At 43.3% G+C, this 23,274-nt stretch overlaps 1 protein-coding gene across 4 annotated transcripts in view; it reads left to right on the top strand.

Moving 5' to 3' along the window:
• SPATA13 (spermatogenesis associated 13) overlaps positions 1-23,274 on the top strand; it is a 153,660-nt gene that overhangs the window by 56,252 nt on the left and 74,134 nt on the right. Inside the window, exon 1 of one of the 4 annotated variants that reach the window (XM_071804303.1) lies at positions 6,062-6,084. The exons of 2 other annotated variants lie outside the window; for them this stretch is intronic. The gene's annotated coding sequence lies outside the window, so the exon portion shown is untranslated. Of the gene's footprint in view, positions 1-6,061; positions 6,085-21,897; positions 22,190-23,274 lie in introns of those variants that run through there. One more of the 4 variants, XM_065830702.2, reaches the window with a different exon arrangement.

Here is a 23,274-nt window from a genome sequence, read left to right as displayed (position 1 = left end):
GAACATGGTTTGAAATGAAAGAACAAATGAAAATTTCGGATATGGGGTTTACCCCTAACACAAATATGTTAAAGAGCAAAAGGTGGAGGGGTCAGCCAGTGTTCAGAGAAAAAAGCAAGAAATTTGTCATATGTGGGAGGAAAAGAGAGGGACACTGACCTTCTCATCAGTGCCTTTGTACTGTAGCCCTGACTTTCCCATATTTGATCCTTCCTCTCTATGGAGATTTAAATCTGTGGCAAGGTTGGTAACAAACACAGCTCTTATTCAGAACATTTCTGTTATATAGCATTACAGTGACCCAAATTCAGCATAAAACAGAGAAATCAAAGAATGATCAACTCCATTCTGAACCTCTTTCTCTATATGAAAAACCGGATGCAGCTCAACCCCCCTCAACCTCATCCTGGCCTGGAGGTCACTTGAGTGGCAAACAAGCTTTTTAGTTTTCACCCAAGCCACTGTTGTGTTCTTAGGGGTACAAAAGGAGGCCCAAGAGCTTGGAATTTTCCTGAAGTGAAAAGCTATTATTGACTGAGAAATTATGCCCTATCCAAAGGGGACCTATACCCCCCCAAATCCCCTGCGTATGTGGGTGAGCATTTCCACCCATCTCTCTGATGGCTGTGCACAAATGCCTAAGATTTAAGAGTACAGAAGGGAAACTTTGCATCTCAAACAGATGTTTGAGACTCCTGTTGTTGTTTGAGACTCCACTGATGTTTGAGACTCCCATTTCAAGTATTCACAATTTGCACTGTTTTAGGAGTATCCCTTCAGAGATTTCATGATGAAATAATAATTTGACACTTTATCTTACCAGTATGCCATTGGATACAGACTTCTAACACTTAAACCAAGGCCTTACAAATCTTAGAACTGATTTATTTGCCTTTTGGTATATTTTCCCTTTTTTAATACTTACAATAAATTTTATGAAGGGTGGGGATGTTCTATTCGGGCCTATGACACCATCACATGTTCTTTGCTGGGTACACAATATATGTGTCGTTTGCTGATCTGGGATAAGACTTACTTGGCAGAAGGGTTGCTCTTTCCCCAGGTCTCTGGTGTGCTTCCAGTTTCTGCAGTGCTAGATTATTTCAGGGGATATTGCTGCTGAACATCTGATCTTGAAAATTAAATGAAAGTAAATGTACCCCACTGAGGAGATGCTGAGACCTAATGACTTTCATGGCAAAAACATATTTTGCATTTTTGAACCTTTGCAGAAAAAATTACTGCAGTAGTAACATTAATTATGCAGGTTCTCTCTCTCTCTTTTTTTTTTTTTTTAATACTACGGGCTTCCTGAAACTAGAGAAGGCTCAGTATAAATGGGTTTCAAGCTCTTTTGTTATGGGGAACCTCAATGCTGAGCATTCCCTAGGGAATATATATACCTGCTGACAGTGGTGTGGGTGCAATTTCACATTAATTACATCTAACCTTAGGTAACTACACATCTTTTTTAAAACAGCCTAACCTACTCCACCTCACTTTCTCTGTTGCTCCACTTCCTATTTTTTTTTTTTTTGAGTTGAATATAAAATTCATTTCCATCAGAAAGCGAATTTACTTTCCAGCTTTCCTGCCCTACAGATCCCAAATTGCTTGTCTGCTTCTGGCTCCAGAAAACCAGCAGGGCTCATGGGCTGTTGTGGTGATCCCCTTGGGATTGTGTCGGTTTGGTGTAATATGAGAGGCTCCCACAGCTGTCCTTTCCAAATTCTTTAGAAGTCCCTTGATCCTCAGTGATCTGTAAACCACAGAGGAAAACCACTGCTTAACTAATCGGATTATCAGCTAGCTCACTTGCGTGTAATACATATCTAAACACTGCTTAATTTGAGATATTAATTACAGCCTGCACTGAAAGAATATGCATAACTCTTTAATTACATGTAAAGATGTTAGATCTTCAAATTTGTGCTGGGACTCTTGTTCCAAGGGTTTAAGAAGCTGGTAATTACTTGTGATAATCATTTTATTCTGTAAATTGGCTTTGACCATATACTGGCAAAGTACTGGCTGCTCTATGTTGCTAGATGTCACCCATACCAAATGCAAAACAGACTAGAATTTTGTAAATTGGGTATTTTCTCACAAAGTTTCAAATTGCCCCAATTGTTTGTTGTCTTGCATATCTGATTGACTGTGAATGAACTCGGGCTTAAGGGTTTTTTTACTCTGATTTCCTTTATTATAACTCCACGTCTTGCATGCTTAGTGTGGAGAAAATGAATACTGTGTATTCCACGACCAGTTTCTTATCAAAACAGCATTGTCACGTTTACAGCATTGATCTAGTTACTAATCCCATTCGTAACCCCATCTGTGAACAGATGTTAACACAATTGTGATGCATGAACATGGATTATTTTTAGAACAAATAGTGACAGTTTTTGGGGAATCTCTGGAATGGTTCTTTTGCTAGTTCCTGAACTAACTTGTCACATGGAGAGCTTGCACATTAACAAAGCTGGAAAGAAGGGTAGGAATGGCAATATCTCTTTATAATTCAGTTTTCTGTGCAGGACTGATTCTACCTTAAAGATCCTTAGATAAAGCCTTAGAAGTATTCAAAGAATATTATTTGGAGGATGAGAAGCAGTGAAAATTTCCCTTGGCATAATATAATTCAAGCAAGATTAAATCTTGCCTCTCAGCCTTTCCGAAGACTGTTTTGGCAGTTTGTTACATTAATTTGAAGAAAAAAATGTAAATGCCCTTAAAACTGCTTAGAACTTCCTTGAAGCAAAATTCTGATATAGATCCAATGGGAAGCGTACAAACACACAGAGTAGAGAGACAATAGCAAGCGTGGGTAGGGCTGTGTCTGCAGTCTGAAATCCTTAGCAGGATGCATATGCTAAAATGAATCCATTGGACCTCATGATGAAGACAGAGTGCCTACATAATTGCATTTTTTACATAGCTTTTCACAAAAGCTTTACAGGAGGGACTTTTGTAGCAGGTTTCTTCACAAAAGAAGGTCAATCTGAAGTATATCTGACACATTGGTGATAGCTTTCCTATGGAGTTTATTCAATTCTGTAAATATGTTCATGGAATTGGGAGTGAGTATCTGTAGTAATTACAAGGAAATTTAGCTCTCAGCTGTTTTATTCTTAAAAAATATACTATTTTGCTTCCAAATTTTGAATCTTCTTATTTCAGCAGTATGTTGGAAGAATTCAGTACTGATTCATGAAACTATTTTTTTTTTTAATTGAATCATTAATCTGATAATCAATAATAAATTTGATTCGAACCTGATGTCACATAGTCTACAAGTGTAAGAAAAATTCCAGTGCTCATAAAATATCTGTGTAGTTTTTACGGCTGCCAGCAATTGTCTGACCTTCGTCAATTCAATACTTTCATCAATTTAGTCCATCTATAATATTATAAATATTTCACCGTTTACTGCCATGCTTCACAGTACTGCTCCAACATACAACAAACTTCGCTCATTTGGGGAAAATCCTATAGCAAGCGTCACACAAGTAGCATTGAGACTTCTGCCTTATATCTAATACTCACACGATTTGAAAGTCCTAGTGAAAAGAAAGAATGTCTAAGTTACACACATAAATATCTGATCTAAAAATCTTCTAAAAGACAGACAAAGCTATTAAAAAGTAAATCTAATTAATTAATACAAACGTATTTCTTGAGACCCCTGCCCAGCAATTATGTATAGATGCTCTTCCCTCAGTCCTCCTTCAGCCCAGCCTTGCCCCACTCCTGGTCCGCTTTACTGACACAAGCCTCTTCCTTCTCTGCCCATCAGTGACCCACCTGGCCACAGGTGCTGCTGCTCCACCATGGCATCTTTCCACATCCTGCTCTCAGCACAACACATCACCCTGCGGATCCTGCACCACCATTAAATATGCTTTCCCCCCTTTTTTAAATTGAGTAATAAACCAACAAATGTGATGTGTCTCTCTTTGCTACAGGTTGGATTTTCAAAGCTGTTTAGTTTTACCTTCCATTGAAGTTAATGGAAGCATTACTCTTCTAATCAATGAATTAAACCCGGCCAGCATGGCTTACCCTCAGAAGTTTCACTGTGCTTGTTATCTGAAGGAAACATAACTAATAGTGAGGGCTAGAAAGAACCCTACACAGAATAACCCTCTCCAGCTTTTACTTTAACAGTTGGCAGTAAAGAAACACAAGTACAGCTAGGACTGTAAAGCGGTCAAACCTGCCTGCTCAACACCTGACAGTGATCCTAGAGGCCATGACCTCCTGTGGTTCTCAGGCAGCCTTCCATGAGGCCAGAGCTTGCAAGCTGAGCCAAGGAAGCAGAATAAAATGGGTTTCTAGCAATGATCATAGACATATTTAAACCAATTCAAAATCTACAGAGAGCTGATGTTTTCTCTGAGGCAAGAAATAATTAGTTTCAGCCTTGTCATAAATACAGCACCTTTCAAAAAGCAAGAGAGCTTAAACTGACAAGTCTACAAGTTCTATGGTCATTTTAAAGTGGTTGACTTCACACTGTAAACCACCCTGTGTTGGTAGAGCCTGTACTTGGTGTCAGAAGGGAAACAAAGAGGCCCCAGCTGAACCACAAGTTTTAAAAAGAAGGAAAGCAAATTAGCCTGTGTTACAGTACCACAATTAAATGGTTTCCAGTATTTGGTGTGGCTTCTGAGCACTTAATGTGAATGCATGTGTCCTACACTGTCTGTGGAATGCAGATACTTCCACAGCCTCTGGAACTTCTCCTTGAGAGTCCTCTGGGAAAGTTTTCTTCCATAGGGATTATCTGAACTGTAATATTTCTATAGAATCAGGAGGTTGAAAGGGACTTGTGGGACATCTGGAAGTCTCTAGTTCATCTTCCTGCTCAAAGCACCTCGCATAATAGTAGGTTACTCAGGGTCTTGTCCTATCAGCTTTTGAATGTCTCTGAAGATGAAGATTCTACCTCATCTCTGTGCAACCTGCATCATCACTGTAAAAAACATTTTCTCTATATCAAGTCAGAATTTTGTATATTATACCTTGTATCCATTGCTTCTTGTCCTACTACTGTGCACCTTTGAGAAGAATCTGGCTCTGTCTTCTCTACAGTCTCCCATTAGGTAGCTGAAGACAGCACTAAGTACTCTCCTTAGCTGTGCCATACAAAACAGAAACAGCATGATCTTTTTTGGACCTCAAGAACAAGTCATGAAGGAAGGGAGGCCCAGGTCAGCCTGAGGGTATTCAAACCCACAGCTCAACACTCTAGGACATGGCCTGAGATCAGATGGGAATGGGAATTACTCTTCAGAACTTCTGCCGAGTGTTGAAGCCATTGTGCAGAAAAGACTGAAGACTTTAGAAACCCAGAGAGGAAAGAAGTAATTGGGAGACAGTCTCTATGACTCTTTTCCATTCTGTTTTTTGCAGCAGGAACAGATTATGCATTTTGCATGGAAAAATCATTGTGTAACATGTATTAGTGGTACTAGAAACAAAGGCTTGTAAGCTGCAGGGTCATTAAGATGTGCAGTCAGGCTCCTTTCCTTTTGCTCTCTCTCTGTGGCCCCATGAATCTTTTCATCACTTCATCTCTCTGCAACAGCCCCACTATGGAAAAAGGTAGATAACCACCATAAGGATCAGTTGGTTAAAGTGTTTGCAAATATGCTTTGGAAAAAAAATGAAAGTCTAGCTAATGTTTTACACACTTCTGTGTAACAGAAATATGTTATTAATCATGTTTATTGTGAGACTGAGGAGACAGCAACCTAAAGGATTGTTGTTCTGCTAAGCACTGCACAAGCTGAGAGTGGCAGACAGCCCTGATCAGCCTCATGGGTTTAGAAAAGGAATAGATATTAAAGGTAGGACTCATCTGACCAAAGGCACATAGATGTCTGCTAGAGATCATATAAATGATTTTCCTCATAGAAATTTCTTTTTCTCACTACTGACAGGGGACCTCAGATTTAGACATCTGAAATGAAGCACATGCCATGATAAAGAGAGGAAGTACTAAAGGGTAGAGCTTACAACAAGTTTGCAGCAAAAAACATCCATGTTGCCTTGCTTAGGGGAGATGAAAGAGCTACGAAGGTAAGTGAAAGAAGGAATAACATGGAGGGGGCCAGTATGAGGACAGAGAAGCTCTAGGAAGTGTAAAGAGAGGGAGGCTGTGGTGGTGGGATGAGAGAGGGAGGAAGGAAATAGCTGGTCAGTGAAAGATGTGCAGAGCTCCCTGGATGTCCAAAGGTTTCTGCTTTGGGATGTTTGGAGGCTGTGCCTCCTGCTTTGAGCTTTGAAGGCAAAGCTTCCCAGCAGGGTGGGAACTTGGCTGGAGGGCATTGCTCCAGGTCCCAGTGCCGCCAGTGGGCTCTTCTCCCTGCATAGTTCTTGACCATGTGGTGGTATCTTTGGCAGAGTCCATTCCTTTTCCCTGTTGCCTTGGCTGCTTCTGTAGCTGCCTCTGCCAGCTGCCACATTATACTCCTGTATAGCACCTGTGACTCCACCAGATACCTGGTATCACGTTTTTTCTTCCACTGTATTTTGATAATAGCCTGCCATCTGTGTGAAAAGGACAAGAAGATGAATCTTTAGCTTTAGATGATGTTCCTCACATTTAGATGTTGTAATGTTAGCAGCACACAGGATTTCTCCCCTTACATCTTTGGCATTTTCAGCTAGATAGACTTCAGACAGGGATATCTAGTTCATCCAGTACTGAGGTATCATTAAATGACCCCTTGTTCAATGCACACATGACTTAAGGTGATAGGATGTTTTGCTTCAAGGCAAAATAGCAATTGCCATGAGCTGCCTGAAGGTACACGCTGTTTCGAAACCAACATTTAAATCTTACCCTAGGACGGAATTCAAACATACTTGTCAGTGCACTGTATTTGAAATGAGTCCCTGTGAAAGAAACTCCTTAAATACAGAGTTCATTACTTAACCCCTGATATGTCAGAATCACAATGCCTCAATAAACCAGAAAACTCTTCTAAAGACACAGGGAAAGAAACTGATTGATCCTGAATAAATGTTGCTGGTAGGCAAGGAGTAGAGGAGTAAATGGCTGCACGGCAGGTGTAATGAAGCATCACTGCCCAGACTTCCATCACTGCAGATGATGGAAAACTGAGGCTCACCAAGGCTGAAACAGCCCCTGGTTAACCCTGGATCAGGAGAGCATCATGATTGCTTTAGAGTTCCCTAGCCCTCTGAGCTCTTCATCTATTCCAGAGGTAAACCTACGACAGCTATGTATCATATAGGATTCATATCATTTAGATTTCTTAGGGTCACAAAGAGATCTGCGCTGCCTGTTCTGCACCGCCTAATCCCTGGAGGATGTCTCTAGAGTCTCAAAAAATGTTGTAAGTGCATTAAGTTAGCCTGGAGAATTCAAACTGAATATAATGAATGCACATATTGTCTTAAAAGAACAAACACAACTTTTCCTATGGCCAAATATGCACTTAGTGTGTTTGTTTATTTTTTAGAACAGTGGATTTGGCAATGCTGGATTTCATGTTTTTTCTCCAAGCCTTTGACAGGTCACTGTAAGCTTTGAATTCTGCTTTACATAACCACAAGATGACTCAATAAATGTCAGCTAATATCAGAAGATTCACTTGCTGGCCTCAAGGGCCAGAATTTAGCACCAAAATCAACAGTCCATCAGAGATTCTTACCGCAGGACATTTAATACTTTTTCCTCAACTTTCGTGCTGTGGATTGTGTTTTTCACAATGGCCATACTGTATTTGCTCTTCGCTTTGGTGTACAGGGAGATAGCTTTCCCTTCCACATCTGTATCATCCCCCTCCTCCTCATGTGTGCACCTTTCAGAGTTGCAGCCCTGGTCTCTTGGTACACTCTTCATCAATCAGTTTGCAGAACACTATTTTTTCTATTGTGCCTTTTATTGCAGAATTACAGGACCAGAAGTGACCTCAGAGGATTCGCTGAATCTAATGTGCTAAGTGTGAGGCTCGTGTAATTGTCTCCACTTTCCTGTTCTGCTGCATCTATACATTTGTAGCTGCACTGCAGCCTCTTCTGTCCTGTGGTCCTGCATGCCCGATAAGATGATCTGTGGTCCAGCACCCTGCTGCCTCTTGCCTGAGAGGCAGGGAGCAACAGAGAGGAGCCAAGCTTGGCCACTCTTTGGGGTCTGCTCCTCACCAGAGTGCTATGGTTAATGGTCTGCAGCTCGGAGACACCACCTGCAGGCCCTGTGCCACTGTGTGACCAGCCTCCCATGCTCCCACCTTCACAGCTTTAGCAGGGACCCCACACTGATGTGTTCTGGATCTCTTAGGCCATTTTTTTTTGCACTCACTTGAGAAACTGAAAGAGACAAATAACATTGATGAGGCTGAGCAACAGTAAGATACATGTTTTAGAAGCTTTCTTTGCCACTTTTTTGTTTTGTAACTATAATAATTACATTGTCCACATCACACAGATGACCTGAACTGCAGAGCTGTCTGCATTTCAATTACTGCTGCATGTGGAATATATCATCTCCTGGAACAAACTTTCAACAATATTGCTATTTTTTAATGGTCCATAAAGGTAAGATGTTTGCAGGATGTCCATCCTCCTCCCTCCCAGCTTGTTCTGAGCAGGGCTAGAGCACAGGGGTGCACAGGTGTTATTGCTGATTACCTAATGCTCAGCATGCAAGTAGGGAATCTGTTCCTCTGTAATCAAGGCTGGATGAAAAGCTCCCTGACCAGCAGATGCCCGAAAAAACAGTTTGTTCTCATTCCACAATGTACCTTGCAGGTGGTTGTAATGATTTGTCCAGAAGTCTACTGCTGCACTGTGTATAATCAGGTAACTTCACTGAACTTAAATTAGGCATTTAGAATATCATTCACCCTGAGCAGAGGCAAGATCTTTATTACTTTTAATAGCTGGGTTACTGTGTTTAAACAAAATATCTTTAATCTATTGCTTAAGTAATCTTCAATTCAGAGTAAGCAAGCCACCTCTCCATATGTTGCTTTCTACAGTCCCTGTAGGACTTTGATGCTGTGTTTCTTTGTAGCTGCTTTCCCCCTGGAAATGTTGTATGTAATAATAAGTGTTTTAAGAGGAAGAAGGTGTATTTGTGTTTTCTCATATACCTTTGCAACTCACAGATGCAACAGTTCTGAACTGAAGTGGTTACAGAGAGACAAAGTGGTTGTGAAGGGTCACGAATAGCCACAGTACATTATCATTAGGTCTCAATATTGTTATGTCATATCATGATTTGCCAGTAGATGTGAGGAATGCAAGTACTTTTGGCTCTTGGCTACTGAGGAGAGGTGATGCTTGCTGGTATCCACACAGGCCCTGGAAGGGCTATTCCTCCAGTGATTGCTTTCTGCCTGCGCTGATGTGAGGCTGGTTTGCTCAGCTGGGGCTCTCAGTCCCGTCCAGCAGCTCCCAGTTCACTTCCAGGGCCAGAGCACAGTTTGCTCTGCCTGAGATGTTGCAGGTGTTCCCCAAAACCTGCAGCCTCGGGGCTGAGAATCAGACAGACTGTATTACAGAGAGTCTGTGTGCCCTTTCTCCAGGATTTCCTACATCAGTGGGAGTAATAAGACATTAAAATCTAAAACAATCCACAAAGACCTGTATGATTAAAACAACACAGTATTACAGGACTAGCTGGCTCAGACCACTGCTTCAAATAAAGCCAGCACTCCAAGAGACAAGCCTTTTCATACCTTTGTCTGGCTCCAGGGCAAAGGCGAAGACAAGAAAATGCCTTTCAGTCCTTCCCTTCAATTTTTTCCAGTTGCTGCTGGATTTTGTGTGGATTTCTTGGGACGTTTGGTTGAGATAACACAAGATGACCATCACATCCCTGGGATGTAGACCTGTAGTGTGCAATGGCTGATTGCACTTCGGCAGATGAGGTGAAATTGTCCTTGATACAGCAACTGTATCAGCGTGTCATCTCAGTGTCACTGAGCTTAGAAGTGGCCTTTCCAAGCCTGGCTGCCGCTCCTGGGCAGCAGGGCTGTATCTGAGCTGCCACTCTTGGTATTATCTTTGCTTTCTAGATAAGATAAACAGAATTTGACTCTAGCACAGTTAAGTCTGATACTTCTCACAAGCCCTAAGTTCATTCATTATTTATTGTCGCTGCTTATCATTTGTGAAGAGTTGGCTTTGTGCTCATTAGTTGAATGAATTCTGACTCCTGTCTCCACTGAATCTTTCAGAAATATGACAAAAAGGCAAGCAAGTTATTTTGCTAGTGAAGATTAAAAGATGCTGTGAAGCAAAGAGGAAAGGACTGTTGTCACCCACGATTTCCATTTAAAACATGCAGTGTTTGGATTTTTACTGTGATGCCAAAGAAGTGTTCCCACTACTACGCATAATCATTTGGAGACAGTATGAATTATGCTAGTTGGTAAGAAGGATCAGGGAGGCAGTCATAGGTGCTTTGGAAATTTCTGATTGTCTTAGGGCAGGCAGACAAATTTTGAGGGCAAAATACCACACAAGCCATTTCTCGAATTCTCATTAGTGGTCTGTTTCCCTTTTATCCTACCCTCTAATTTCCAATTCTTGATTCTTAGAGATGGGCATTGTGGAAATACAGATCAATGAGGAATTCAGACTCTGGGGATGTGAGACGAACCTGACTCTGCGAGATGGTTGCCTGCGACAGTGCTTGTGCCTTTCCAAATAATCTGTTAGTGACAAAAGGCTTTCCTGTGAATGTAGCATCAGCGACATCATACCACTTAATTTCCTCAGCAGTCGCATTGCATCTTCTGCCTTTCTTGGCTTGTTACATCTTTCTCCTTGTTATTTTCTGAAAGCGTGACAATTTTGCCCAACAAAGTAACATAAGAGAGATGATGCTGCAGTGGCACATTTGATTCAGCTCTATTACTGTCTTGCGGAACACACGGGGGAAAAAAAAAAAAAAAAAAGGACATTTCCAAAGAGTCTACACTTATTTTACTAGTGCTCAGACTAGTTTCTGCCTAGCTCCAAACTCTGGAGAAGGTGGCAAGGCAACAGGCTTGGATCATCTCCCAAGTGGTTTCTGGCTCAAAGGCATCTCTGGAGTCAGTCATGATCTTTAAGCACATTACCATCTAGATGCAGGTTTTGCATCTTTAATCCCTGTAAGCATAATTAGATAGGCCTGGATTTACCAGAAATGCTGAAGAAACGTTAATCCTCACCTGCTTGCCCTGGCGCCCTCTGAGTCCCCTCCCAGAGCCCTGTGCTGGGGGCACAAGTGACACCCAGGCGGGATCTGAGAGTTCATGAGGAAGCCCAAAACCCCCCGCCATGGCTAAGGCAGTCTTGAGCAGCTCCTCTATGTCCAGGACCGCAGCACAGACTAGAGACCACAGACCCAAAGAAAAGTGAGATGTTTCTACTGACCCTATGCTGGCAGTGCTTCAGTGCCCTGTGGTTTGGGATTTTGCTGAATTGCAAAGAAAACTGGGATTCAGCTAACGGAGTGGCTGACACATCTGGGCCTTCAGCAAACTTTGTCCCCATAGTCGTAGTTAACAGATTCAGGGCTGCATCTCATGCTCCTCATTGACCTGGCTGCTTTTCCTTTGTCATCAGTAGATTTTTAAGCTCTGCTTCATTGCACATTAAAAGACCTGTATCCTCCTTTCACTGACCCAGGCTTGCCCTCATTTGTCCAGGGGGCCCTTCCCAGAGTTTGGGGAAGGAAATCTCTGTTTGGTAGTTGATATCTCTCTGTGGCTGAGGGCAGCATGTGCATGTGTATCATCTGTGTGAAGACTTATCTGTCTTTCATATGGGCTTCTTTCTCTCCAGCTTAGTTCAGTGTGTGTTCATGGAGAATTTGAGGATAACTTTTGCAACCGAATGCATCCATGTGAAAGGAAGGGAAAGAGAGCAAACACAGCTGTCCTCTGGACCCCAACCGCTGCCTTTCTCACTGTGCAAATGCTGCCTGCATCACTGATGGGGATGGGGAAGAAGCTGTGATTTCTGCTCCTTGCAAGTGTCCTTCCATCCACTTGCAGCACTGCAGAGGGAATATACTAAGGAAAGCATGTAGAAGGATATGGCAGGTAGAAAGAACAAAATTTCAGCATACTACTTCTGTTATTTCAGGACAGCTGCTAAGCCCAGTTTCCAGAGAGGTAGCTGTGCTTGCAAAAGTGTATTCCAATGTATATCACTGTGTTGGTGTCATTTGGATGACTACTTTTTTGACATACATGACTAGAACTGAAACATATATCTTATCTATGCACTGAGGTAAAATAAGTGGGAAAGAGTCTTATACTAAAATATGTGCAAAAGGACATATCTCCACGACAGCACTTCCTTTGAGTTGCTGTGGTTCCCATTTTTGACCAAGTACCCTGCCCTGTGAGTAAGAGTAGGTGGGTAAGAAGTACATTTCGAGAACAGGTTACTCTGTGCCTGACAAATGTTTTGCACAGATCTGAAAGGGAGGCATTGTCAGGAATCCTTCATCCCATTAAAAGGCCTAGGGGTCCAGTCCAACTCAGAGTTTTGGGTTTTGTACAAATGGGAAAGATTAGCTGGCAACTCCGCACCCTTTCATTCTCTAGGTAGAACCAAGTGTCATGTTTTCTGAAATCAGAAAACATCAGCAAGAAATTCACAGTGTTTATGTCCAAAGTAATAAAATCTTATTTTGTAATGGGCCATTTGGCCTAGTTCAAAAGAAGTAGGAACATTTCTATTTTAAAAATTAATACATTCACTTTATTCTAGTTGCTTAAATGAGAAACAATGGAGTGTCAGAGGATGATAATTTAGTGCTTTTAAGCCATCCTTTTTAAAGTCTCAAAGGAATCCTAAACATATAAAATGTTTGCTATATATAACAGATGTGTTTACTTCTACCTGAGTCATCATCCTCCTACTTGTATTGCTATTTTGTTTACTTAAAACCAAAACACAAGTCTCTGGGGAAACCATTGCCAAAAGCAAACTATTGGTGATTTGATCTACATCACAGTTACTTCTCTGAGGGGCCTGAGCAGTGTAAATTCTCATCCCTGCTGGTAAACACCCCAGGGTGTGCTGAGAAAGCCAAAGTAAAGGGCACTAAATTCAGGGTTTAAAAATATATTTTAAAACAAAGAGGCCTTTTCTCCTTGTGGCAGTAACATGCTTCCCTACAAAAACAGTTTTCTGTGTAGTTTCCTGTGAGTTTATAAATGCATGTGCTGAACGCTTTGTTCAGAAAACTGCCCTTCTACAAACAGAGAAAATTAATCTTTTAGAAGGCTGAAGTCCTGTGTCAACCGACATTTGGCTGCTGGTTGTAGCACCAGCTTGATTCTAATCTGACAGCCACTGTACTTGACTCACCAACAACTAAAACAACTAAACATGTGGCCTGATGTGACTAACTTGAGTGGCTGTGATGACTACTTAGCAAAACAGGGTGCAAATGTCCCCAGGGCTCCTGTTTCTCAGAGGACGGTTCAGGAAAAAACCTGGAGTGAGCTTTGCAAAGGCTGAGCCAAGCTGTGGCTTTTGTGAGCAGGGATCAGCAGAGGGGCAGGCCGTGTCAGCTGCTCACAGGGAGGGTAGAAGATAAAACACTGATGGGATGTGATCCACAGATCACAAGTGGGAGGATGTGCCAGCTTTACTGAACTTACAGAGCTATGGAGGGTGAGTTTCCAGAGGACCAGCAAGACAGCAGTGCTGTCTTCACATTGGTGATGTTACCAAATTCTGCAGGGGTCATCATCCCCTGTACTAAACTTTTATGATCTGTAAGTGGTTCTGCTTCACCTTCCTTAGTAGACTAACATTTCCACAGCTCTCGCGAACAAAGTAATCAAGCACCTCGATGTAGGAGTAAACGTCTTCTAAATAACACAGTCAATTTAATTAGATTTTGGACTTGCTGAGTGCACTGACACAGCAGGATGTCAGTACAAGCACAAATGGCAAATATAATACAACACCCACAATGTGTCATCAGTGTCAGAGTAAACAGCTTTCTGTTCCAAACAAGACACCACTTTGTTCCCCACACCTGCTCCTGCCCTCAGGTGCCAGCGGATGAGCTGTGGCCTTGTTCTGGGCTGCCTGGCCACCAACTTTGCCTTTCCTTCCCAGGCTCCAGGGGCAGACAGCTTGGGAGGCCAGCTCCTTACCGTCAACAGGCAGCTGAGGGTGGAAAAGAAAATTTGTCAGAGCCTGTGCAGTAAACTCCAAAATAGCCATCAGCCAACAGGATATGGTCAGAGTAACATGGTCCTGGCAATTCAGAAAAACAGTGTTGTGATGGAGTGGATGGTTACAGTACATCACTGCTGTACTCAAGTTTTCCTGCAGTCCCAAGGGTCAAAGACTTCTCAGGGTAGGTCTAAACCACTCTTATCCTTTGGTCCCAATAGGCCTCCAGTCAGCTGGCTGCAGATCACCATGTGAAGTACCATGCAAAAAGTTCTGTGTTTCTTGCCCTGGTGTACAGATAAGAGCAAAGGTCGATAAATTCAGGTTCAGATGAAGCAAGGAAGAGCAAATTCCAGCACCAAGGGCTTTCTGCTTGGTGCCCTGGCTCCCACTGCCAGGCATTTAAACTCACAGCTGCAAGCAAGAGGTGGTATGCAAAATATGAGAAGTGGCCAAGTTTATTTAATATGTTGGCTTTTCCATTGCTCTTAGCACTGTTATCAGAACACTTAACTTAGTTACAAGGAGCAATGTGGAAAAACACTGGTAATCATAAAATGAAAGCTACTTCCAGGTAGCTTCCAAATTAACTATTAGTCCCTTTGCATTACTGGAAATCTAATAAGGCACTGATTACATATAGGACTTATGAGTTTTAAAATATGCTCAGCTTCAGCTTTTATATATATATATTGCTCAAAAAGCCTTTGGGCAGGAAAATATGAAGTTATTTTATCAGGACTTCAGCATTGATAACACAAGGTCTTCCAAGCTGGCTGCTCAAAGGCTTTCTATCCATTCCCACATGGCAGCTGAGAAACAGCCAACTCTGTGTGCACAAAGGTAATTTTTCTCAGTCATTCTTTTGGGATGGGCCCACAGTAGCTGGAAGATGGGCTGATCAGCTCTCTAGTATTGGAAAGCTCAGCTAATGGGAAATCCCAAATAAGGCAGGTCCTGAGGAAAGCCCCGGGGAATGTGACAGCAGTCATCAGCTGGTGTCTGTAGAGCTTACCAGAGCTGCAGGCTCTGCGAGGGTTTACTCTCCTGACTGGTGTTCCCAGGGGCCTGGGGAGCCAGGCTTGTCTGTGTGCTTTGCCAAAGGGCAAAACCTGCTGTGTAGAAGAGAGGGCTTATTAAATGGGAACACAGATGGACAAACGAGATATGCTTCCCACAGTCACACACAGCTCTTTCCTCCTGTGGTTGCTTCAATAGTCAATGGAGCACGACTGAAGAGTACTGAGGCCCTGCCAAAACTGCCTAGAACATGAAGAGTGAGCAATGGTCAACTCTTTGCTCCCCTGTTGGCTTGAACCTGTAAATAATCAGATGGGAAAACCGCTACTCACTGGTAATGTCTCAGACTACAGCATCCTGTGGAGAAACGGACACAGCATGATCTGCACCTCTGTTGTACCTGTAGCTTTTAGACCCTTCATGCCCTGTCCTTCATTCTTGCCCTGTACTAGGTTGCATTTTAGCATTCATGTTTGAGCGCTGTCGAAAGAGTGAAATCCAGCTTCTTCACCCATTCTTCCTGCCAGTTTTCTCTACCATATATCCTTGCTGCTTGCCTTGTTGGCACTGCTCCAATTACAAAATAAGATGATCCAACTCCCTAGAACGGCAGAGAATTCAGGAAAACAGGTGAACAGGGGGAGGGAGGAACGTGCAGCTGGAAATGTGGGTGGGAGGGAAGGGGAATTGGAGAGCATAGCAAAGATCACCTTTCTGTGACAGACAGCTTTTAACTTGGTTCAGTGACCACGTGAAATCACAGCTTACCCCTGAGCAGCAGCACTCGTGTTAGTATTTTTGGAGGGACTCTGCAGCATGAAGAAATCTGGCAGAATTCTTTCCAGAGGCTGTTGGTGGAGTTGGTATCACAGCTTAGACTACATGCAGATATATCACACGTTTAAAGAATCACGTTCAGGTTCTGATTGATTGACTGATGCTGTGTCACAAGAAGGCTGTGCTTGGGAAAGCATCCAGCTTGCCAGCCCTGCCTCTCTGAACACTTTTCATCCAGAAGATTCATGGCTAGAGGAGGAAATTCAAAACTGCCAGGCAAGGCAGGAGGCAAACTGGTCTTTCAACTTGCTGGGCCAGCTGAGCAAGAGACTTGAACACTAATATTGGGAGATCTTTGGAAGTATTTTCCTTTTTAGAAGGCAAACTAGCTCCTTAAAAGATTATGCCTCCCTATAAGCAAGACATTTAGAAAGTAATTTGAAATCACTCCTACAAGAGTTCCGCCCTCTTGGAAACATAACTGGCTACAGAAGCCAGCATGGTGCAAAAGCCAATGAGGGAGGAAGCAGAATGTCAGCCTACAAGTATTTGCTACAAAATATAACACAGAAAGAAATTACATTCCCCAAATCCTTCTGAAGCAAAGCCAGGGGTGACTGCACCAGCCTGCTATGGTGTGCTGGCACTGGCAGCTGATACTTGACACTCCCTGAGTTTCCTTCCTCCTCTGTGCAGGTGTATTGCATCAGCGGGTGAGTGGCACCGGGGAGGGGGAAGATGACGTCAGTGTACCAGGGCTGGGGTGGGAGCTGGTGCAGGCTTGCAAGCAAAGCAGTCAGGAATCACAAGGTGACTTGGTAAATCAGAAGGTGGGAATTCAAAGGAATGTACAAAGTTCTGATGGAAAGAGAAACTTTCATCTTCCATTGTTTTTTCCTAATTTTTCTCCAGTCACAGCCCTGGTACAGATATTAAATAATCTGAATGGACTCTTCTGTGGCTTAAAATTTTCGGGGCCTTGCAGGGTAAAGGAGCTGCACAGCAGCTTTAAACAAATTAACACTTTCATGACAGTTGTTCCTGTCTATGTCAAAGAAGATCTTTTCTTTGAGAGGAGATGAAAGGTCTCCAGCATTGTGCAAACCATCCTTCTATACTCAACGTGACTTGTAAAGTATGTACGGGGACAGATCTCAGGCTCAGCTAGGAATCAGCAGCAACAGCTATTCTTACAGTGAGGCTGCAGCTGACCCATGTTAAGATGTTTTTGTTCCCTGAGCACTTCTTCCCTCGCTTGTCTATCAGGAAGCACCCCAACCCAAGCCTTGTCCTGCTTCATGACTGCATGTTGTGAAAGCTCTGTCACACCTGCATGAGCTGATTCACCTCTCAGGCTACAGAAAAAAAAAATAAATAAAATAACCATTTTCTGTCCATTGAGTGAGCTGAATTGACTAATCAAATTGTCCAAGAAAGAGGAGAGCTGTCATCAGGTGGAGGTGAAGACCACGGTCCAGAAGGGAGAGAGGGGACTTGCTGCACTGTTTCAGTGGTAGCAAGCCACCTCCTGAAAACTTACCCTCTGATACAAGTGCTCATTTTGTCTCTCTCTAGCATAGTCCTGTGAAAATGTCCTGGATTAGCTTCAGTAATTTTCACAGGAAATTTTTTCCAGATAATTTTGAGACTGAGAAGAAGAGGGAAAAAAAGGTGCCACCACGTCAACAGATCTGAGAAAATGATAATCTTCAGGGAAGTGTGAGAGGCATAAAGAAATAACCTCTTAACCTTGTTCATCTGTGGCCTGGACAGCATCTCTGGCTGTGGGCTAAGAGTACAGCCAGACAGTATATTTAAGCTGGGCTAAAAAATAACTGCTGCCAAAAAGTGCCAGGCAGCCCCTCTCCACTTACAAGTTGGGTGCAGTCCTGCCGTTTTCCTCAGATCAGCACCGATGACTCCATGGTGAGCAGGTCAGGGAGTTAATACAGAGCAAAACAATCCCACAGGAAGAAAATGAAGATTTTTCTGCTCAGTGAGTGAGATGTATCAGCTAATGGTGGAGTCAGACAAACACCAGCTCTGCCATAAAGAGATGGGCGGAGGACAGGCCTTACAACAGCAGCTGCTGTCAGAGGGCCCCAGTTTCATCACCAAGATCTGCAGGCAGCAAAGACATTGTACCTGTGCTTCAGTTAGAATATAGAGTCCTTGCCTCTTCAGGCATGGTACATCTATCTGCTATACCTGATATAGCCATCATTGTGGCAATTAGGGCCCAGATTCAATAAAGTTCAATAAGGTGATGGCAAGGCGTTTCCCAGAACGCCATACTGAACAAGGATATGCATACAAAGTTCAGAAAGCTTGAGCAAGTGAAACAGCCACAAAATGAGCTCAGTTCATTGATCTGCTTTGGGTATGAGGCATTGGTTCAAACTGAGCAGGAATTTCAGCTTTAGTTTTTGAAAGAGCAGACCACAAACATTCTTGTTTTGTTTGCTATGTGCTTTTATTCTGCTTTGGCCTTTTAAGGTTGCCTCAGTATTTTGCGGCCTTTTATGGATCGCATCCTGCTGGACTGAGCAGGATCCTAAGGAAACGATTCTGTAAAACCCAATTTATGGTCAGCCCTGAAATGAGAAGGAGTTCTCAGCCTCGCTTGTGACAGTCTGCTGTTCCCTTCAGACACTTTTGAAATGGTATTTGAGAATCCCGTTGCTGCATGTTAAGTCAGTGTTACATTCTATAGGATAGTTCAAGGACGTCCATAGAGAGCTCATGATTTGCATTAGGGTGTCTGTAGCTTCCTGTGTTCTCCCTGCTTTGTTTCATTCCCTATGGCAAAGGCAATTCCCAAACTTCCCCACCCCACAATTCGACTGGCCCCCACCAAATAGGTCCTTGGCCCACGTAGGGATGTAAATAGATGCCAAATACGTGGCCTGAATAATTAAGCTTTAAAAATCTAGCGAGGAATATCCATTGTCACACAAAACGGGCCATACAGATAAGAAGCAGGTACTCGAGAACAGCTTTTTACTGACTGCACTTAACCATAAATGCTGGTCAGAATTCAGGAAGGATTAGGTGTTTCTACAGGAACCAGAGCATTTGCAAACATAGCACTAAGCAGCTGCTAATGCTTTGCGCCCGCAGCTCTGGGCCAGCACCCATTTCTCCGGTTCCTTCACTCCTTCGCTTCTTAAAACACCATTACAAAAGGACACAGGACTTTTCTGCCATCTCGTCAGTATAGTGGTTCATCTTCAATAGCAGTCCCAGTCAGTGTGCTTGTGCAACTTTTTGTTATCTCGTGAAATCCTATGGATGATATTGATCAATTGCTACAGTTCTAAGTTATCTATGTATGGTAAAACAGTCTAATTATGACATGATTTCTGAGGAAACAGCGCAAGCAGGACATAGTCACCATTTGGCCAAAAACAGACTCAGAAAAACAAAGCTAACCAGTCTTAGAACAAACTACATTGTGTATATTTACCAGGAAATCTATTTCTAGAGTTTTGCTAAAAATAACTTATAGGATGCATGCCACTGTTGTTGATTGGTTTGTTGTTCTCTTTTTTTTTCCAGTTAATAGCTAATTTAATGGAAGCTGGGCTGAACTTCCAAAGAGCAGAGAGGCTTTAGTACCTATATTCTTGCTAACAGCAGAGTATTTGTTTGACAGGCAGTGTACAGCAAAAAAATCTCATTTACTTCTTGTATATTTTATCATTTTTTACTAGATGCTAGTTTGTTATTCAAAGTTGAGTTTTTGAGCTCGTGGTGACTGATTTTATATACCATGTGTGGAGGATCCCAGGCTTCACCCTCTGAAGCAAGACTTTCTGAGCTAAGCCAACTGATATTCCTCAGGTACCCGCACAGCTGTAACACGACAACATTTCAGTGGCTTACAGTCTGTAGGGTGAGGGAAGACCATTGTCTTGTTTGACTGAAAGAGCACAGGTACTAAAAGGCTTAGAAGCAAATGTAGTATTATGTATCATCTAGTGTAACTGGGGGCTGCTGTTCTGCAGTCCCACTGCACTGCCAGACTCCGCATCCAGTAGTTGCACAACTGTGACTGGGTCAGCTTAAAGAGCTGATGGAATGGAAAATTACGGCTTTTGGTGGGCTGTTTTTCGAGTGGATCGACTTGCTGAAACGGCTGCCCTAGTGGCCCCAGCAGAGGAACAGAGCAAGGCAAACAAAGATTGCAGTCGGGGATGCAGGGAAAAGATGAGGGTGACGCTCAGCTGTAGCTCATAGTTACCAGCTGATCAGGCGCTGTGTTGAGCTGAGCTCAGCAGCAACCCCAGAGAAGACCTGGCAAAACCACCTCGGTGCCACCAGGGCTACAAACATGTTTCAGTTGTTCCATGGGCTTCACTACATTATTCATGGGGCCAGGGCAGGGGCCTAGCCGTCCAGGCCACCCTTTTGGAGTTGCTTTAAAAATATTTTAAAAACTTAACCAAACATTATCTACTGACAATCTTTTGTGGTCACATACACAGTAAACGTAGATTGCACAGCAGCATTGTTTTGTGCCATGACTTAACAAGCTGCATAATACCTACCAGTTTCTTAAAACATTTAAACCAACATTTATATATCTGGTATTGCATCAGGATATTAGGTGATTAATTTGACAAATATGTGCTGATGCTGGAACTATATTTCACAGAATCTATCCTTTAAAAAGTTTAATTAAAACGTTGCCAAAGGGTAAGACTTCTAATTTCTTTTTTTTTTTTTTTTGGGGGGGGGGAGGGTGGTGGGGGAGGTGGGGAGGATGGCATGAGAAAAATGAGAGTGCCTGGATGTTGAGAGGGAGGTTATGGTCACTTGTCACGTATCTCAAGGTTGGAGGAAAAGAGGTTATATCTTCCAAAATGCTAGATATCTCAGTCTGTCTGCTGCTCTGTTGTTTCCAAGCTTAAGCATGCATTTAACCTTGCTCAAAGACAAGTTTTCCCCAGTAATTAATACACAATTTGACCTTTAAAGAGATTCATAAATAAGGCAGTTTTTATAAGGCAACATTGAGTTAAAACACTGAAATGTTGCTTGTAAAGCTCTTTTCAATTCCAAGTACCAAGGTTCGGGTTTTGTTACTTTACCCTCCACCCCCAACCTTTTGCAACTGGGGTCAAAAAAGCCCTGCAGGGCAGCACGGTTTCACACACGCTGCCAGTCCGCTCCCATAGCCTAAATTACCAGTAAAAGGGCTAGAAATCTGAATGCAGATCTGCGGAGGGTGGCAGCAGCTTGAATGAGGGGATGCATTAAAGCCCATTAAACCCCACGTGATCCCTGCAGCACAATTCTCTTTTATCTCTCTCCTCTCCACCGCCCGGAGACTAAAGAGCTCATCTCCATAGGGCTGGGGAAACAAAGTCTTCCGCAGGCTCTACTTGTTTCTGACCCTCTGCGTTTTTTTCCCAGTATCTGTTGTGGCTTTGTAAACTTTATTGGGAACCTTTAAGATGTTTTAAGCGTATTTGGAGGAATCTGATAAATACATAAGTTAGAGAAAAATACAAAACATATTGGAACCTCCTTAAAAGTTCCTAAAGTTTTACTTACATACTAGAAATGGGCTATTTGTTTGAATAATGGATTCTTTCCTTTTACTTGGTAATACGCTTCCTTCAAAGAGTTGTGGAAGTCCTTCATATTAATTGCTGTAATGAAACAACCCCTTGGTCTGGGTGTGAAGTCTCTAGTGTATAAACATCTACTCTCTTTATTTCTTCCTTAGACACATAAAACCACATTAACCAGCCCACTGCAGTCTGGATAAATCTTACTCATAAAGAATTGTTTTATGCAGATGGCTTCTGAGGGAGGGGGAAAAACTCAAGTGTGGTTACTATGTCAACAAACGACGGGATTTGGGCATTTTTCTCAAGGACTTAGGTCTGCAGGAGGCTGAGGGAAAATTTATGGAGCGTGTTATGCTGACACTCTCGCAGTCGTTCCTCCCCCTGCGCAGCGGGGCACAGGGACGGCTCCGGGGTGCAGCGGCTCCTTCGGAGACCCCCGAGCACTCGGAGGAGCCGCGGAGGGCTGGGGCTCCTCTGGGAGGGTAACCTGGGCTGCTCGGGGTGGGGGCTTGGAGCGTTTCGGGGAGAACGAGAGCACCCCTACTTTTCTTTGTGCTGAGCTGAGATCCTTATCTGATTTTTGAGAAAAATTCGTGCACGCAAGAGTCTGCTGCGCTTTCTGAGGAGTCGCCTGAGAGGTAAGAGAGATTTTTCTCTAACGAGTTTTCATCCGTGCTGTTTTCCCCTTGGCTCCCTAAGTTCCCAGCGCGCCCCAGCATCCTGGTCCTGTTACCCCCACAAGCCCCTGAGCGCGGCTGGGTGATGGTCGCTGCTGTGTCCCCACGTCCTGCGGCTGGTGAGGCGCCCCGGCCGGGGCGGGGGCTCGGCGGGCAGGATCCCCCACTCCCCCAGGCCCGAACCTCTGCCGCAGGGACAGGGGTGTCCAGCTCTGCAGTCCCGTGTGACTACAGCTCTCCGAAAACTGAACCGTAACCCACGGCCGAGTGATGCTATCCCCAGTTTGAGGTTATTTTGGGGTCACGAGCACGTGTGTTTTTTGTTATTGCATGAGACGAGTCTTGTATCTACATGAGGTCATTCCTGTTCATGTCTGATCTGGTAAATTAGTTGAGATGCATGAGGAATGGTAGAAGTTGCTGAGGGGAATTCAGTGCTGTCCCGGACATGAGGTGTGCTGGGAGCTGCCTGGGTGTAGCTGGACTTGTTCGGTGCGGATTCTCCACCATCCTTCTGCCCAGTCGCACCCCTCCTTTATCAGCACGGGTCTCTTGCAATTTCCTCACTCATCCTTATGCATCGCAGCTAGTCTCGTTTGGGCTAGTTTGCTCACAAGATTCTGGAATTCATCACACAAGCACATTTTTTTACAGTGAAAGTGAAGGCAGTGTGTAGCATTTTCTGCTTCCTTTACACCCACAAATTCTGAGTTTTAGAAAGCTGCTGCCTCCTTGACTCCTGTTGCTGCATCAGCAAACCCACTTTAACAGAGACGCACAAGGCCTCACGTATCAGGCCACAGAAAATCCATCTCAGTGCTCCTGTAGGATAAGAACAGCTGTGTGGAAAGATCAATAAACATGACCAGTTGCTCCAAGAGCCATAAAATGGAAAGACTCCACAAAATAAAATGTGTGGCATGGGACCCTGGCTCCAGACACTGCAGGAGAACTCCTGGGAAATGCAGCAATTAATTGGAAGCCTCAGACTTGTTTTCTTTCAGTTGTTCCACACACACAAAAATATTTGGTTTAGGAGAGGAAAT

This window comes from Patagioenas fasciata, chromosome 1 (genome assembly GCF_037038585.1).
Source record: "Patagioenas fasciata isolate bPatFas1 chromosome 1, bPatFas1.hap1, whole genome shotgun sequence".
Taxonomy (NCBI): Eukaryota; Metazoa; Chordata; class Aves; order Columbiformes; family Columbidae; genus Patagioenas; species Patagioenas fasciata.
This window is presented reverse-complemented; position numbering and strand designations above follow the sequence as displayed.